The sequence below is a fragment of the Rhincodon typus genome, chromosome 3 (assembly GCF_021869965.1).
Source record: "Rhincodon typus isolate 14 chromosome 3, sRhiTyp1.1, whole genome shotgun sequence".
NCBI lineage: Eukaryota > Metazoa > Chordata > Chondrichthyes > Orectolobiformes > Rhincodontidae > Rhincodon > Rhincodon typus.
Genome location: NC_063334.1, coordinates 60671261 through 60689792, shown reverse-complemented (window position 1 = coordinate 60689792; position 18532 = coordinate 60671261). Strand labels below are relative to the sequence as shown.

Below are 18532 nucleotides of genomic sequence, written 5' to 3'. Positions count from 1 at the left end.
TTTGTAGTACTCAGGACTTCTCAGAAGCCACACTTGGTTTTCAGGGGGAATTCTTCAGATGATGCAGAAGAATATGAATCTGGATCTTATTTGCAATGAACAGGAAATAAATCCTTCTGTATCTTTCACAGTCAGTCAGATTCTTGAGAGCTTTTATCTGTGGTACTGGTGTCTTGGGGATCAAATTGGAGGACTGCTGGATCGATGCTACTGTGGCTTTAGGAGATGTGTTTTGTCCTGGTTTTCTTTTAAGGAAGAAAGGTTGCGAGAGATTCGAGCAGTCTATGCAGAGCTATTAGAGTAAACAGTTTGTGAGGCCTTGGTTTTTCCTTAAGGTAGGAACAATAGAAGCAGCGTAAATAAATGGGCCAGCTCCCACAGAACTGGGATTTTTATTTTCTTCTGGTTTTTAGTAGCAGTTGTTGCTGGAGTCTCAGGGTTTCGAAGCTGCAATCTATGTCTCTTGCTACACTTTCAGAGATTTTCTTGATGTTTTTCCTCCTGCTGCTGGAGTTGTATGTGAGACAATCTGATTTCTGAATTTGCCTTTGTCAAGGGTGTGTTTATGGAATGTTACTGTATTGGAATAGTTACTGTTCAGTCGTAAGATAATCTAGTATTCTGTTAGTTTTCCAATAGGGTTACAGTTAAGCCAATTCTTCTCTTTATTATTTCTTTTATTGCATTTAACTATAGTGGACAAATAAAGTCTGTTTTGCTTCAAATCTGGTAGTTGACCCATTGAATTGCAACTGGAATGCAACACCTTACACTTACCTCTAAAGTAAGAAAAGGTTACGGTCTAGACTATCTTAATATATTTTAAGGGGTCTTGGTCTGGTCCATAACACCAGCATCTTTCATGAAGATACATCTATCTCAATTAAGGCCCTACTCTTAATGATCCAATTCCTTTAGACGATTCTTTTCTCTCAGCTCTTTGTTGGCCTATGCACAAAGTGTAGCAAGTGGGAAAGATATAAGGATTGACTCCAGCTCACCCTAAAACACAGATGCATTGACACCATTGACTTGAAGGACAATCCTGCCATTTTGATCCATCTCCGATCCATCAAGTCCTAAACCTGTCTGAGGCTCAATGACTGGGCTGTGAGAATGGAACTGTAGCAGCAGAGGAAGGAAAAGTAAGCCAATCTTGAGCTGTGAATTCAATTTCTGCATACAACTATTGCAGAGAAACTTGTGGATCCAAAATTGAACTCCTTAGTTATCTGAAGACACACACCGTCTGACAGATGTCATCTTCAATTCCAAAAGGATTGCCACTGATGCTTTAAAAAATGATCTTATCATTTAGAGAATAATATATGACCAAGTTTGTAATATTAAACTGCAGTGCCAATGTTCCCATACGTCAATGTTAATGATAATTTATACAGTTTATAGCTACATTTCTGTGTATGGACGTGGAAAATAAAATAAGTAACATTTATTAACCACAGGAATTTTGAACAAAACACATAAAGCTATACTTGATGAATTTTATGTTGATTGCTTTGATGTATTTTTTAAAAAAGAATTAATACTTAATACATTTCAGAGGCAACATTTGCCATGGATGAATGAATTACACCGGCACCAATCAAATGGATCTTGCTAAGAGACTGGAGGTGGGTACAGGAACAAATAAGCTTTCTCATCCTACTGGCATGAATAAAAAGATGATTACATTGGAGGCTGCAGCGAGAGGCACTGGCTCATATAAATACAAGCAAACTGTTCCTGATAGTTGGTGAGTCTAGAATGACAGCCAATCCCATGAGATTATATGTAAGAAAGTTAGAACAGAGGGGAGGAGAAATATCTTCACCCACAGTTGCGAGTTGTGAAATTCACAATCAAAATACGTGTGGAAGGCAGAAACAATGTCAACATGCATGATTAAATTGGATAGAGGGATGATGGGAAAAAAAGATTCAGAGGGACTTGTGAACAGGGTGAGTAAATGCAATGAGAACTATTTTCTGATCTGGATTGTAGGGCTGCATATTTGAAAATCTGCCATCAATGGTCTAGTAAAGGGTAGGTGTGATGTACATTGTTGAAAATGCTGTGAGCTCTCCTGCATTTGTAAAAAGGTTTGATTTATTGATCTGGGTTGGGATTGCAGCCCAGTCCAGTCTCGCCAGGTTTTGCTGTACTTCAGGAAATGCCTAGAATTAGTTCGAAGAAAATGTCCTTGTGCCATTTTGTCTCTACCAGTCGACACAGTTTCTCCCGTTTTTACCATTCAAAGAACATGCATCAAGAGTATGACTCAAAAGCTGCAAAAGTCAACCAAGCATAATCATAAAGTACAAATGCAGTTTTTACCAACCAACTAATATTGAAATCCTATTGCAATCGCGATCAAAGGCGAAAAGATTTTTTTTCAGTGTAGTTTTGGATTAGCAAGTGGGAAACACTGCAGGTAAAATGCGAAATCAGTACATTTGTAAGCTTCTTAAGGTGGACTGTGCTGATTCATCGTCATCAACGAAAACTGACTTCCTCTTTCGGGTTGATATCGAGATTGTGCTTGGTACCTTTTTCTTATTTCCGCTATAATAACTGTACAGACGCCGTTGTGAGGTGTTTGATGGAGTTAGGGGGCGCCCACACGTGGTGAAGGAAAGCATCAGTAACTGCAGCGACAGCGTCAGTCAGCCGGAATTCAACAGGCATTCTACTTGGGCTAGGAAACAACTGCGAAAAGAGCCATACCAAAGAGGGACAAAGAACCCCCCACCCCCCAAAAAAAAAAGAGCGTCGTAGATGCAAGGTCAAATCGTAGCCAGTTCTCTCAGCTAGTTAGTTTCACAGCCGCAGCTTGTCTATTTCACTGAGAGCTCTCGGCAACAGCCTTCCACACAGAAGCAAACAGGAACATGCTAATGCTTCCTCGACCTGACCATGAAGACGCGGGGAGCTCCAACATTGCCCGGGCATTGATTTGACTGTGAGTCAGATTTACTCTTTCAGTTCGGTTTTTAAACTTTAGGTGTTGTTACCGAAACTTCAGCTCCGAATCCGCTCTGAAAAATTGAATTTTCATTCTGGCTGTACGTTCAAGCTCCGCATCCATGGAACACAGTAGAAAACGTTTACCAAATACACAGGCATGTTTTGTTCTCCTTGTTTTGATGCACTTTCCTGATATGGGTTGCTTTTTAACTTTTTTGAAAGAAAACAACTTAACACACAGAGCTGCTTAACGGGAATGTAAATTAACTATATGTTCAGTCCCGTTTCGTGCAGTTCGTTGTGTTTTAAGTTTAAGTATACTATGTCAACGGCCTAGACAGAGGAGCAAGAAAAATTGTTGAGTTTTAAGAAAGAGGTTTTTGTCACCAAATAGAGTCCATGTTTATGAGAAATGAATCACACAAATACTGTGGGTGAGATGAATGAAAGTCTTTGCCTGTCTCTAGCTGTTATGACGTCCGAAGGAAAATAGCCGTCTTACGATAGACACTGGGACTCTACTGTAACGCCATCCATTAGCTTCCGATCTAAAGACAGCGCTCAATCTAGCAAGAGCCTTTCAACAATGCTACGCCAGGATAATAAAGCAAAATATATTAAGCCAATCAATTCAAATTCATTTAATGCTGTTTCTTCTGCTAACAGTGATGTGAAAATGCATGAATAATCGGCAGTTGTTAAAAGCGTGGACGTTTGCTTTTAACTGTTCTCGTTTATTGCTGGCCTCTGCTGTAGATGGATGTAAGGTGCCTTGAAGTGGTGTCACATTTTCAGCTGTTGTTTCCTTTAGAGTTCCCAGCATCTCAGTGATTCTTTCAGGGAATGAATGACTTTGCGAAATGATGGACAGTCGTCCCCTTCAGCTTGTTGGCTGTGCTGAGGGGTTGGATTTGTTTCCAGGGCCATCTTTTTCAGTATCTGTCAAGGTCTAGCTTCATCAACTGGTTATTTAGCCGGGCATTGAAGTAGCCAGGATCTAATTCAACTCCAAACACAGTTTTTTAGACCATGGGCATTAAGTCCATGGTAGTTCACAATTCGCTTCTTCCTTTCAAGCATTTCATAGAATCATATAGTACACGAGAGATGGCCCTTCGGCCCATCTAGTTTGTACCGCTAAAAAATATGCTAGGACATAGACTCGCCCACTTCTCCGCACTAGGCCATACATCCTGCACTCGGTCATAAAATCAAAGGCATGCAGGAAGAAACTGTTCATGTTCTAGGTCACTGTCCAGCTCAAGGTTGCAGCATTACACCAGATTGAATTGCTTAAAATCTGACCTGCCATTAAATAAGATTGTGAATGATCTGAATAAAAACTGAAAGAACTGTGGATGCTGTAAATCAGAATGAAAAACATAAATTGCAAGAAAAGCTCAGCAGGTCTGGCAGCACCTGTAGAGAGAAATCACAGTTAACATTTCAGGTGGACCCTTCACTCGACCAGAAAGGTTCACTCTGATTTCTCTCCACAGAAGCTGCAAGATCTGCTGAGCTTTCCCAGCAATTTCTGTTTTTGTGGCTGATCTGGTTGTGTCGTTAACTCCCTTCTTGTGACTGCACCACCCACCTGCCCAACCATAGTCCTTGCCCCTCTTGCTTGTCATTTCAAGGTGGATCTAAAGCTAGTTAAGGAGTCAAGAAATCCTTGAGCGTACTCATGATAGGTATCTAAACAGAATGACAAAGTAATTCCAACACCTAAAGATAAGAGAGGCAGAGAAACAAAGCTTACTGTCGTATTTATGCAGCTGTAGCAAAGTCTGGAGGAGAGTTCAAAAGTGCATCAGTGATATTACCTTGCAAAACTGAGGTAAAGCTGACTAGTTATTCCAATAATCACATTCCAGTGTTGGGTCGTTAGTATTCGAGTGAACTGTTGATGATTAAGAATAAGAGGAAACAAAAAAAAAGGATTAGAAGGAATTGATTTGTGAAAATATCAAGTTATTTACAGAAGGGATCAGGGAGAATAAATCTGACATAGGAAAATTACTACTCATGGTAAAAGTTGTCTTTGAGAAACAATAATCAAAGGCTAAAATTAGCTATCAGCATGATATTAAGTATCATAAGTCAGGTCATACAAACGCAGATGCTCTTTCGAGTTTTCATGTGAAGAATGAGTCATGTTTAGTCACTGATTGGCTGTAAATTATTTTACATACACAAAAGAGATGCCACTGCCAGAGAAATTATTGACATAACTTGCAAGGATGTGGTGCTGAATTTTGCTGCGAGTGACTTATAAATATTTGATGATCCTGCTTTCATTGCCTTCTGAGGTGGAATTATAAAATTACATGTCCCTCTGAGAGGGAAAAAAGAACTCTCTTCATCTCTGTCATAAAGGCAGACCCCTGATTTTTAAACACAAAACAGTAGTCCTGGTCTCATTCCCAGGAGGAGACATTTCTTTCATGTTCACTTTGTCAAGACTGGTCAGAATCTTAAATATTTTAACAAAAACAGAAAATATCGGGGAAACTTAGCAGGTCTGACAGCATGTGTGAAGAGAGAAGCAGAGTTAATGTTTCAAGCCCAAAATGACTTTAGAACTGAATGTTGAAGAAAAATCTGAAGAAGTGCTTCATAACTGAGCTTTGAAGAAGGGTCATTTGGACTCAAAATATTAATTCTGTTTCTTTCTTTACAGATGTTAATGAGTTTCTCCAGCATTTTCTGTTTTTCTTTCAGATTTCCAGCACAGGAGTATTTTGCTGTTACTTAAGTTCTAATGTACTTCAAACAAGTCACCAAACTCTAATGGAAAAAAAGACCAGTCTGTTCAACATTTCCTCAGGAAACACCTCACACATTCCAGGTATCAATCTAATAACCTCATCTAAATCACTTCCAATGCATTTCCATCCTTCTTTACACAAGGATATCAAAACTCCACAGTTCTTCAGGTGTGGTTGCCTCACTGCCATATATAACTGAAGTAAGACATCCTAACTATCATAGCAAAAGAGCACATTTCTTTTTTTATATTCATTCATGGGAGGAGGGTGTCACTGGCTAGGCCAGCATTTATGCCCGGAAGGCAGCTAAGAGTCAACAACATTGCTGTGGGCCTGGAGTCACATGTAGGCCAGACCAGCTAAGGATGGCAGTTTCCCATCCCTAAAGGGCATTGGGTTTTTCCCCCAACAATTGGCAATTGATTCATTGTCATCATTAGACTATTAATTCCAGATTTTTAATGACTTCAAATTCTATCATCTGCCATGGCAGGATTCAAACACGAGTCCCCAGAACATTAACTGGGTCTCTGGATTAACAGTCCAGCGATATTGCCACTAGGCCATCGCCTCCCCTAAGCCTTCTTAATTAACTTGCTGTACTGTACATTAACATAAAAGGATGCAGATCTCTGTGCACCTCAGAATTCTGCAGTCATTCGTCCATTTCAGTAATACTTTGCATCTTTTTTCATCCTAACAAAGTAAGAATCTTCACATTTTCCCACATTACACTCCATTCTGTCAGATTTTTTTTGTCCGGACACATATCCTGTCTATATCTGTCTGTAACCTATTTATGTTCTCTTTACAACATATTTTCCTATTTATTTTTATGTCAGGTGCAAATATAGCCAGTTTGTCCTTGTCTAAATAATTAAAATATATTCGAAAAAAATTGAGGCCCAGGACAGAATCCTATGGGATTCCACTTTTCAATCAGAAAAACACTCATTTATGCATGCTGTAACAACATCTGAATAATATCCAGGCTTGGGTTGACAAGTGGCAAGTAACATTTGCACCACCCAAGTGCCAGGCAATGACTATCTCCAACCATCACTCCTTGACATTCAATGACATTACAATTACTGAATTCTGACTATCAATGTCCTTGGGTAACCATCAACCAGAAACTGAACTGGACTAGCTAAGTATGGGTACTATGGCTTAGAGAACAGATTAGAGTTTGGGAATTTTGTGGTAACTCTTCTCCTGACTCTACAAAGCCTGTCCATGATCTCCAACTTATTGAACTCCAATAAATTGGTTTAATATGATTCCATTTTTGCAAAATCATGCTGCCTGGTCCTGATTATCTTAAATTTTTCCAAGTGCTCAGCTATAACCTTCTTACTGATTAATTCTAGCACCTTCTTCATGCTAGATGTCAAACTAATGCCCCACCCCCCCCCCCAGTTTCCTTTTTCTCTCTCTCCTCCTTCTTGCTGTCTGAAGTAACCTTTCCAGAATCTAGTAAATTTTGTAAAATAACATGAATGCACTTAGTGTCTCATTAGCCACCCTTTTTTAAAATCCTAGGATGAAGTCTATCAGGACCTAGGAAACAACCAATTGTTGTACATCTCTCCCTTCCTGGGTGCTGAATGATGGCATTTTATATTCCAAGCAAAAAGATAGCTGTTATTAAGGCCTCAAACCCTGTGAAATATCCAAATAACAGAGAAGATACTGTTCCTAAAACTTGAATTGTGGGTAGTTGATGTAACGTAGGAAGCCAAAAATTGAGAAGCTGAGTTAAGAAATAGGCTGACAACAGAACGTCATGTAAACCATGCATCTTCCTGTTATTGGTGTGGAGAAGATCATACCAATCTAAATGACGATATCTGCTACTCATGGTGATTCTTTTCAGGTTGATGAAAATATTCCTTGAGTCTTTTTTTAACGTGACTTCCTTTTGTTCTTTAGCTTTTTTTTTCTTTTTGTTCTTTCTTTTTTATGCTATCTTTATTAATTATTGCATAGATTCCATTATTTTGTTACAATCTCATAGAATAAGCTCCTGGGCCAATAATATTTTTTGTAAATGCAGCCAGTCTGATGTAAATGATTCAAAGTTTTGGCCAAGATCTGTAGCTAGGGTTGTGGGTGAGGTTGTTGACTTGTTCGCCGAGCTGGCTTGTTCTCTTTCACACGTTTCGTCACCATACTAGGTGACATCATCAGTGGAGCCGCCAACGAAGCGGTGCTATTCTACTCCGCTTGGAATTTATACTGTCCGGTCCGTATGGTGAGTAGTGTCATTTCCAGTTTTGATCTGTATGAGTTTGTATATGGGGTCCAATTCTATACGTTTGTTGATTGCATTACGGTTGGAGAACCATGCCTCTAGGAACTCCAATGTGTATCTACTATGGTTACCTTGTCTGAGTTAAACTGATAGCCTTCATTATCTGAGTGTACCAATATTAAGGAGAGTTTGTTGTGCCGTTTTGCTGCTAGTTGATGTTCATCAACTATGTTGTTCATCAATTACACCCCCTGATTCTACGGCCTCCCAAATGTACACAAACTGGAAGCACCCCTCAGACCCATAGTCTCCCTCCCAGGCACACCAACACGTAGGTTAGCCAAGGAGTTACAACGAAGACTGAGGCGCCTCGTCAGCAAGTCACCCCACTCAATCCACTCAGCCCAGGAGTTCCTCAAATCCCTCAAAGACATAAGAATAGATGAGGACGAGACCATGGTGACCTTTGATGTTACCGCCCTATTCCCATCGAATGACATACCACTAGCAAGAGAAACACTAGCAACATTACTAAAAGATCGAGACCTGAGTGACACCATCTCTGCAGACAACATGCTGAAACTATTGGACTTATGCCTAACGACCTACTTTACCTTTAATGGCCAAATCTATGAACAAATCAACAGGACACCCAGGGGGTCACCTATCTCCGGACTAATAGCAGTAGCGATGATGCAGAGACTCAAAAGCATGGCCCTTCCACAAACCCAACCTAAACTATGGATCCAAAACGTGGATGACACTTCCATCATCATCAAACGTACCAAACTAGAGGAGACACACCAACTAATAAACAATGCTCTCACCGGCATCAAATTCAGGGGAAAGAGGAAAAGAACGAACAGCTCCCATTCCTGGATGTCATGGTAGAATGCAGTGCCAACGGGGCATTCCTAACAAAGGTACACAGGAAAGCCACGCAGACTGACCAAGTACTGAATTTCAACAGTAACCACCCTAACACCCACAAACAAAGTTGTGTGAAAACACCATTTAAACGAGTGACAATTAACTGTAGCAACCCAGAACTACGCCAAAAAGAAGAAGAATACCTCCATCAAGTATTTAAGGACAACGGATACCCGAGCAACTGGATCTGAAGATGCCTATCATGCTAACAACTACAGGAAGATACTGCACGCCCTAACACACTCATCATGCCACCATACATTAAGAACATATCCAAACTGACCACAAGACTCCTACGACCATTGGGCATCAGAGTAGCACACAAACCCACATCAACCCTACGCCAACTGCTAACTTGAACCAAAGAACCTCTTACCCAATATGGACAGAACCAACGTGATATACAAGATTCCATGCAAGGACTGTGACAAACATTACATTGGACAGACAGGAAGAAAATTGGCCACAAGAGTACATGAACATCAACTAGCAACAAAAAGACACAACTAATACTCGCTCGTTTCCATTCACACGGATAAGGAGAATCACCAGTTCGGTTGGGACAACACCAGGATCCTAGGATAGGCCAAACAGAGACAATTACAGGAATTCCAAGAGGCCTGGTTCTCCACCAAGAAGGCTACATCAACAAACACATAGAACTAGACCCTACATATACACCACTTCGAAGGAAAACCGGAAATGAGGTAATCAAATCGAATGGAGCCCAGAGTTTAAATACCAGGCAGGAAAACACAACAGCGCTTCATTGGAGGCTGCACTGATGATGTTACCCAACAGGGTAATGAAATGTCTGCAAACTAATGAACCAGCTCGGCGAGCAAACCAACCACAGCATCCACAACCTGAGATACAAATCTACTCAAGAACCTTAGTGACCTTCGGGCAAAGTACTCTCAAATTGGCCCAGAAATAGGAAAATTATGCCAAATGACAGAGCGCTACCCGCAAGCAACTGTACTTCCTACATGGATGCTTCAGGAGCCAGGTACGACCACGCAGTGTGAGGTACAAATCCCCCATCAACAACCCACAAGCTCATAGGACAGCAGAACACAATGGCTGCAGGATGGTGGAAATAATGATCAGCGATGCACACAACCGGCTCCATAGATATGACAGAGAAATTATGCGCCAAAAAACCCTATTCCTAGACACTGCCAACCTAGACTGGACAACAGACTTAGAACGAGCCATTAACGTCGGTCAACAGATAACAAAAACCAAGAAAAGACAGATCCTACAAGAAAAACTAGCCAAACTAACCCACCGAAAGGACAACCATAGATTAGACACTTGGATAAGAAACCTTTCAGACAGGAAAGTAACAGACACAGAGAAAGCTGTTCTAATACGTGGACTCAACTACAACCACAGAGATGCTAACAAGGCAGAATTTCTAGCCACACTAGAAACCATACTGAAGACCAATGGCATCAATGAGGAAACACAACAAACCATAAGACAGACAGTGGTCCTGACACTGACCAGAAGGAGAAAACTTGACACTCTCAACACATCAGAAAGGAAGGCCCTAGAAGGACTGAAAAAAGACAAAAACATCATAATACTACCAGTGGATAAAGGGCACATGACAGTAATACTAAACAAATGGGATTACCTCACTAAAGCACAGACGTTATTAGCAGACACGAACGCATACCAGCAAGTGCAAATAGACCCAGCACCACAACTGGGTAATAAAATAATCAACACACTAAAGGGACTCAAACACACCGGACAAATCAACAAAACAGACTACCTCAAAATGAAACCTGAAGGGTCAAACACCCCCCGATTCTACGGCCTCCCAAAAGTACACAAATGGGAAGTACCCCTCAGACCCATAGTCTCCTTCCCAGTCACGCCAACACACAAGTTAGCCAAGGAGTTACAATGAAGACTAAACCACCTCATCAGCATGTCACCCCACTCAATCCACTCAGCCCAGGATTTCCTCAAATCCCTCAAAGACATAAGAATAGATGAGGACGAGGCTATAGTGTCCTTTGACATTACCGCCCTATTCACATCGAATGACATACCACTGGCAAGAGAAACACTAGGAACACTTCGAAAAGAACGAGACCTGAGTGACACCATCTCCGCAGACAGTGTGCTGAAACTAGTGGATCAACTGGATCTGATGATGGCTATCACACGAACAACAACAGGAAGATACTGCACACCCTAACACACTCATCATGCTACCATACATCAAGAACATATCCAAACTGACCACAAGACTCCTACGACCATTGGGCATCAGAGTAGCACACAAACCCACGTCAACCCTACAGGCACCCACTATGGACAGAAACAACATAATATACAAAATTCCATGCAAGGACTGCGGCAAACATTACATTGGACAGGCAGGAAGAAAATTGGCTACAAGAATACATGAACACCAACTAGCAACAAAAAGACATGACCAATACTCACTCATTTTCATTCACACGGATAAGGAGAATCACCAGTTCGATTGGGACAACAACAGGATCCTAGGACAGGCCAAACAGAGACAAGCATGGGAATTCTAAGAGGCCTGGTTCTTCACCAAGAAGGCCACATCAACAAACACATAGAACTACACTGTATATATACACCACTGCGAAAGAAAACTGGAAATGAGATAATCAAATTCAATAGAGCCCAGATTTTATATACCAGGCGGGAAAATACAACAACGCTTCATCAGATCTGGCAGCATCTGGCAGAAGGGTTCTGAGGAAGGGTCACTGGACCCAAATGTTAACTCTGTTTTTTTCTTCACAGATTCTGCCAGACCTGCTGAGCTTTTCCAGCAACTTTGTTGTGTTCCTGCTTTACAGCATCTGCAGTTCTTTCACTTTTGAACGCTTCATTGGAGACTGCACTGATGATGTTACCCAACAGGGTAATGAAATGAGTACAAACTAACGAACCAGCTCGGTGAGTGAACCAACCACAGCATCCACAACACAAGCTACAAATCTACTCAAGAACCTTAGACAATTCTATTATAGTGGCTACCTAGTCTGTAAATTACCTGACAACAAATACATTACCAATTTTGCTTGTAATATACATTAATTTGCAAAGAAGATTGAACTGAGAGAAAGATGAGACTTTCTGGTAGAAAGCACATAAAATCAATACTAGGAAAAATGATCCAGGATTGAATTGTATGCATGTTTCTACTCAGTTTCTTATCAAATGCCTGATACAAAAGTTTAAATGAGTCATTTATTGCAATGATCAATGTTTATGCTTATTCATGATTAGAAAATGACTTTTTTGTATTTGTTCATGGGATGAGGGCATCACTGGCCAGGTCTGTATTTATTTCCCACCCCTATTTGCCCCAGAGGGCAGTTAAGAGTCAATCACATTGTGTGGGTCTGAAGTCACATGTAGGCCAGACCAGGTAAGGGTGGCAGATATCCTTCCCTAAAGGACATTAGTGAATCAGACAGATTTTTTTCAACAGTCGACAATGGTTTCATGGTGATCATTAGACTCTTAATTCCAGACTTTTACTGGATTCAATACTTGGGCTGTATTTTGGACAAGGGCAAAAGCACCATCTCAATTGGAAAGTAACATTTCCAACCCAAGCAGAACATACCTGTAACATCAAAACCTGGCCACGTTAGCTCCCCATTTAATCAGCATTGACTTGTATTTCATATATATATATATGCCAAATAAAGGCAAGGCTCTCAGTGTTTTGTTGTTATAGAGTAAGTCAGGCAGCCACACCTGGAGTTTGCATACGCTCAATTAAACATGAAAATCCGAAGGGAGGTTGTGGTATAATTTGCTGCACTCCTCCGAAAGCTTTGCAACACCAGTCTCTCATCAAAAGATTGAAATCCATGTTAGTTTTGTGAGGTTCCTCTACATGGCGGAATAAGTTGGCATGAGTGCATTCAGGTTTAAGTGATTTTTTAATGGCAGGATAAAACCCTAATTACTGCCAAATGACTAATATGGCTCCGGAAATTTAGTTTAATAAGTCAGGAATCTTTTTCCTTCAGATTTTAATTAATGTGGAAGATGTTAAAATTAAAAATTATTTGCTTTGTCTCTCCTTTTAATTACTGTCACCCTTCTTCTCTTCATTTCATCTTCTGTAATGATTTTACAATTAATTGAATATTATACTTCATACTTTCTTGTTTAGACTTTCTGTGTGTCACTGGGAATTATGCGGTTTGATTAGTTTAGGAACCACACTATTGATTGCTATGCTCACAGATGCCACAAAAACACTGGAGATGATACCACATAGGGTCAAATGCTTGATGGTAGCCAGTCTCCATTCAGAAGCTATAGACAGCTGTCAGAAAAGTGAATGGTGACCTCCATTCTTTTACTGATGACTATAAAATTCAGGCAGTTTTTTTTTACCTTACCCTCAGCTCTGCGTGTTGAGGAGTCAAGAATTTATCCATCCTTGAATACAGCAACAAATACTTTTAAATGACAACATCAACATGATAAAACAACTGTTAACTTATGCAGATATATTATTATGTCCTATATGTTCTTCATTTTATCCATACTATAATTGATGGTATGACCATAACTACTATTATCATAATTTTCTTAATTATCTTGATTTCATGATTGCTTTCCTGTGGTAATGTGAGATCTACTCTCTTGTAAGTGAACAGCAACAGGTTTTACTGAATGTAACTACATGCTAAGGATAGTAAAAAAAGACTACTTGTATCGTTACAGACTAAGGCTCCCGGTCCCTGTGATCTGGTATCGCAATGACATTGTTTGCTTTTGCCTATGCTCAGTAGCTATATGCAGAATTGAGATACAATTTCCCTGACTCTAAACATAACTGTTTCCAATTCTTAATCATATTTAAGCCTCTTCAAAGTCTTCAAGCTTGCTCAATTGTGTTGACTTTTCTGGGAGGTCCTGGTGCACAATTCTGATTTGACTATCTAGAGACCAGTAGACCCAGGCCATAATGTACTCGGGTGGTTTCACGGTGCTTTTATGTACAGAAAATATTCTGCTGGGTAAGTACATTTCATTGTGATCATTACGCAGGCAGGAATTAAATGTGACTGACAGAATCAAGTAAAACATGCTGAACAGAACTGGCAGATAGAGAAGTAAGGCAGAAAGGGGAAAGGATGAAGGTATGTTACAGCATTAACACATTCTTGCTGCCAGGACTGTACAGTTTAATCATGAATGACAGCAGAAACTTGAACTACAGCTCCCCATTCACCAACATTCCTTTCATGCTAGATTAGTGTGCTACCAAGCAGCTACCTACACCATTAGTTTTCAGACCCACAAAGTTAGCAGTCTGGGCTTCCAAGAGAAAGGTGAGACCTTTGATGAAGCTGTTTGTTTTCCAATGGAAGTTGTGTTTTTTTTAATTTATGTACACTTATTAGTCTTCTGTACTGTGGTCCTTTAAAGTGTTTATCTGAGTTCTCCATAGCAGAACCTATGTCTGACCCACTCTCCAATGAGCCGGCATGTATGAAATCCCTTCCCTCTGTCCGGGCTGCCCTGCAGTTGTTCCCAGCGCCTTGCCATATACTGTTCCCTCTTTTATTCTAACTCGAAGCTTTCATTCTCATTAATACAAAAGATTTACCATGACAGTTGACACTGTGTTAAGCATGAGTTGATGGGTGAATGGAGAGCTGTAGTTCATGTCATTCTTGTCACTCATGAATAAACTGTACAGTCTCAACAGGAAAGATGTGTCAATGTTGTGGACTCCCTCCTTTCCTTCCACTTCCTCCTCACTCGTTTAGCAGTTGGTTCTGCTCGACATGGTTTATTTGACTCAGTAGCCCCGTTCTGGCTTGGCAGTTTCTGCTGTATTTGTTGCAGAGGAAGATGGTGGGTTGAAACAAGCATGATTCACTATTCTCTGTTCTTTCTGGGCCATCCTTTTGACTCGCCTCTTCTTATGCCCTTTCAAACAGTCAGTCTCCAGAGGACACTATTGACACTTGACTATCTTTCAGATGCTAGTGTCAATGTCTGTCACCTTTATAGACCCATATGGACTCCAGGAGATTGTAACTCAGTGACTAGTTCATCATACAGATACTCTTCCATCATATGATTATCATGAATTTGGTGAATGTGGCTCAGTTGGAGCAGACATCACTGACATAGCAATGACTGTATGCTGATGGAATAAGCATACTACAGGGCCTCTGTGTTGATGACCTAGGTCCTGCCAAAAGATATTGAGGATACAAACAATAGACACAGCATTGTAGAAACAGCCTTTTCTCTGCCCAATATATGTTATTCCAGGTCTCACTGGTGTTGAGGAGTGCACTGAGGATGTAGGCTTGGTAGACTCATAGTTTGGTGTCCTTAGATTGCTGTTGTTCCATACTTCCTTCCTCAGCTTAGACATAACAGTTCCAGCTTTTTCGATTGAGTTCAGCATCAAATGACAGATTGCTGGGGATTGTAAAATAATCATAGTCCTACAGGATCATAGCGCTGCTCTCTCATTAGAGAGGGAGGGAGAGATGACTGGTTGGTGGTTAAACCTGAGGGTCATCGTGCCACGGGTGAGAAGGAGCGTCCTTCATTGTAACCTCAGCTGATGGTGGAATTGAACCCACACAGTTGGTATCACTCTGCTTCAGCCACGCAGCCAAGTGAGCTACCACCTCTGGCAATTTTTAAAAATCACACTGCCTCCTGCTAAAACCCAGTCAGAAGCAGTCCTCCCTTGATTGACCAATTCAACAGTGAACCATCTATCAGACCTAAACTTAGCAATAGCTCAGTGCCACTTGGTCTGCAGTTCCCTTAGATCAGTAATTAATTTGCATTATTTTCTAGGCCAGTTCCCAACAGCAAACATCTGTCTTTGTTTGCTTGTCCTTTAAAAAAGTGGCTCTTCAAAGTTCAACTCTTAGCCTTATCTTAAAGTTCTAAACCAAAAACAATGAGAAAAGTAAAAGCAAAATAGTAAGGGTCTCTATATTAAATGGACTATCCGTGCTCACATGGTCAAATGCCTTAGTAAGAACATTGAAGATAATATATAATGGATATATTTATTTCTCATGGCATTTCTTTTGTTGCTGCCTCAATGAGGAGTCATGTCAATTGTAGATCTGCCAATTCTGAAATCATAGCGGATTTTGGGATAGATGCATTCAACCACAATTTACTGTTTGATAAGGACAATACTGGCAAATACTTTTCCTTTGATGCTTAGTAATAATTTTTGCAATTGCAGCAGTCTCCCTTGTTTTTCTACAGGTTCATAACTTTTGCATTTCCATTTGAATAAAAAGACATCACGGGTTATGTTCTAATTCTAGTGCACACCAGGGAGTAATTTGCAGCACAGTCAATGTTGTGGTAGCTTTGTTTGTTTATTATGCTCTTAATCTTACCAGCATAAATTACATTCATGCCTAAAAAGTACATGTTGTTTAAAGCTCTGAGTTGATGCTGTTATAATCACAACTAATATTGCTACTGTAGACATAAGATCCCAGAATTGAACCTGGCTTGATAGATCATAAATTAATTTTATAATTGGTTTGTTAACATCGTCACTGAAACTCATTCTCACAAGGCTGCAGATGTTCTTTAATGAATGTAAGTTTATGAAACAAAAAAAAAGACAAATAAACTAAGTTAAATAATGTAGAAGACAATTTAGAAATGTCTTGATACAAGCCGGAAAATAAAGTTCAACTTGTTTCCCAATATGGTCTGTTTCAGAGACTTAAATTTGGAGAAATTATTCTTCTATCTCGACTCAGAGTCAGAAGAAAACTAATTGTCTTAAAGTGTTTACACTGCTTGTCATAAACTCAACAGCATAAATATCTTATTCATTAACATCACAGGAGTCTGCTTGGCACTTGACTGTAGTCATATATCTTCTCAGAACTGATATGTTTAGGTCACTTTCCAAATTTACTCTAAAAATAAAATTTCACAATATCTATCTGCTCGTACTTTAAAATTCAAGACCCCAAAGTATTTTATATCACCTTTCATCACAGTGGTCATGAGGGTAAGATTAAGTGATGGCTTCTCCTCATCCTCAATGTTCTCATCTTCTTCCACTGACTAGGGAGGCCCTGGCTTTTGAGAAAGGATTGGGTCAGGGATGAAGTAAGAAGTCTATGTGTGTGCCATCTGCAGATTGTTATTCCCCAAATTGTGGAATAAAGGAGAATCTAAAAGACAGAAGGAGGATTAAGAATGCAAGTACCCTCATCTTTGAACCATGCAGCGTCACTAGTGACTATGATCTCGGCAAAGCTCTGTCCCATGATGATAAACATTGTTTCCTCCATGAGGACTTTAAAAAAAAATGCAAGCATGCAAGATCTCTTTTGCCTGTGGTTACAGAATGTCTGTTGTCATCTCCACCTCATAATGGAAAACTTTGGTGCCACTCTAGTAGATTGAACCACCTTGATTTCTTTGAAATCGATTCAATTCCTGATACTACTCTAGCAATCACAATGAATCTCTCCCTCAAGTAGTGCTATGCACCTTTGATATCATGGAAATTTTAGCCCCATTGTCCATGGAGTTCAAACAATGAAAAACAAATCTGCCATAATTTGCGCAGCTTTTTTCATTAAAGTAAGATACCATTAGATGACCCCCTAATGAACAAACTGTGACAGTATTGGGCCTTTAAGAGAGATTTGTTCTGTGCTGTTTCTCATGCAGAGAGGTGTGCTACAGTGCTGCTGGAATGTCTGCTTCAGAAGCAGTGGGAAACAACTTTGAGCTCGCAGAGTATTTTTTTCAGATTAGACAAAAGAAGCATGAATAGGTGGAGTCAGGATCACATGGACCCAGAATTTTAGTTTTGCTTTCAGTAGGGGTTTGGAGTTGGCTGTTGAAGTTGATCGATATATTTCTCTCTCTGCTGCAGAACAAAGGCTTGAGTCCTCCTCTGCTGCTATATTGTTTCTTTCAGTGTTCCTTTCTCCTGGACTGGAAAGGAACTAGCACATGAGGAAAATCTATTTTGGTGAATTTGCCTTTGCCAAGGATGTGTATACGGGATGCTGCTATATTGGAACAGTTGATGATTAGTGATACATTTATTTTATTAAGTATTTAATTAGAGTTAAAGTTACACAGATTTTTTTTTTGTTTGTATTTTAACCGTATTGTAAGAATAAAGTTTTGCTTAAAGCCTAGTGGTGAACCAATTGAATCACATCTGGAATATAGCGCCTTACACTTGCCTTTAAATAAAATTTAAAAAAAGTTAGGGTCTAGGCTATGTCCTTGTTATATTTTGAGGGATTTGGTCTGGTCGATAACAAATGGAAAAACTGAAATAATCACCATATTAGCATGAATAGAAATTGAATATGAGCCAAATGTCGGAAAGATGCCAGAAACAACATAAAATAGTACAAACTGGCTCTGTAGGACACTGTTGCACAAACAGTTTAATGTTGTAAGATACACTGTTGAATTTACTTTGCAAATTTGTAAACTATCCACAGGTGTTGGAAAATACTCACTATAAATAGGAACAAAGGCTCCTGTCAGAAGAGTATTGTATACTATGTTAACAGTTGGAGTGTTATATACATGCCTATTG

The 18532-nt window shown here is 39.9% G+C and overlaps 1 protein-coding gene across 1 annotated transcript in view; it reads left to right on the top strand.

The window, feature by feature from the left end:
* The first annotated feature begins 2590 nt into the window (after positions 1 to 2590).
* LOC109928202 (glucosaminyl (N-acetyl) transferase 1) overlaps positions 2591 to 18532 on the top strand; it is a 92634-nt gene continuing 76692 nt past the window's right edge. Inside the window, exon 1 of the mRNA XM_020528211.2 lies at positions 2591 to 2959. The gene's annotated coding sequence lies outside the window, so the exon portion shown is untranslated. The remainder of the gene's footprint in view (positions 2960 to 18532) is intronic.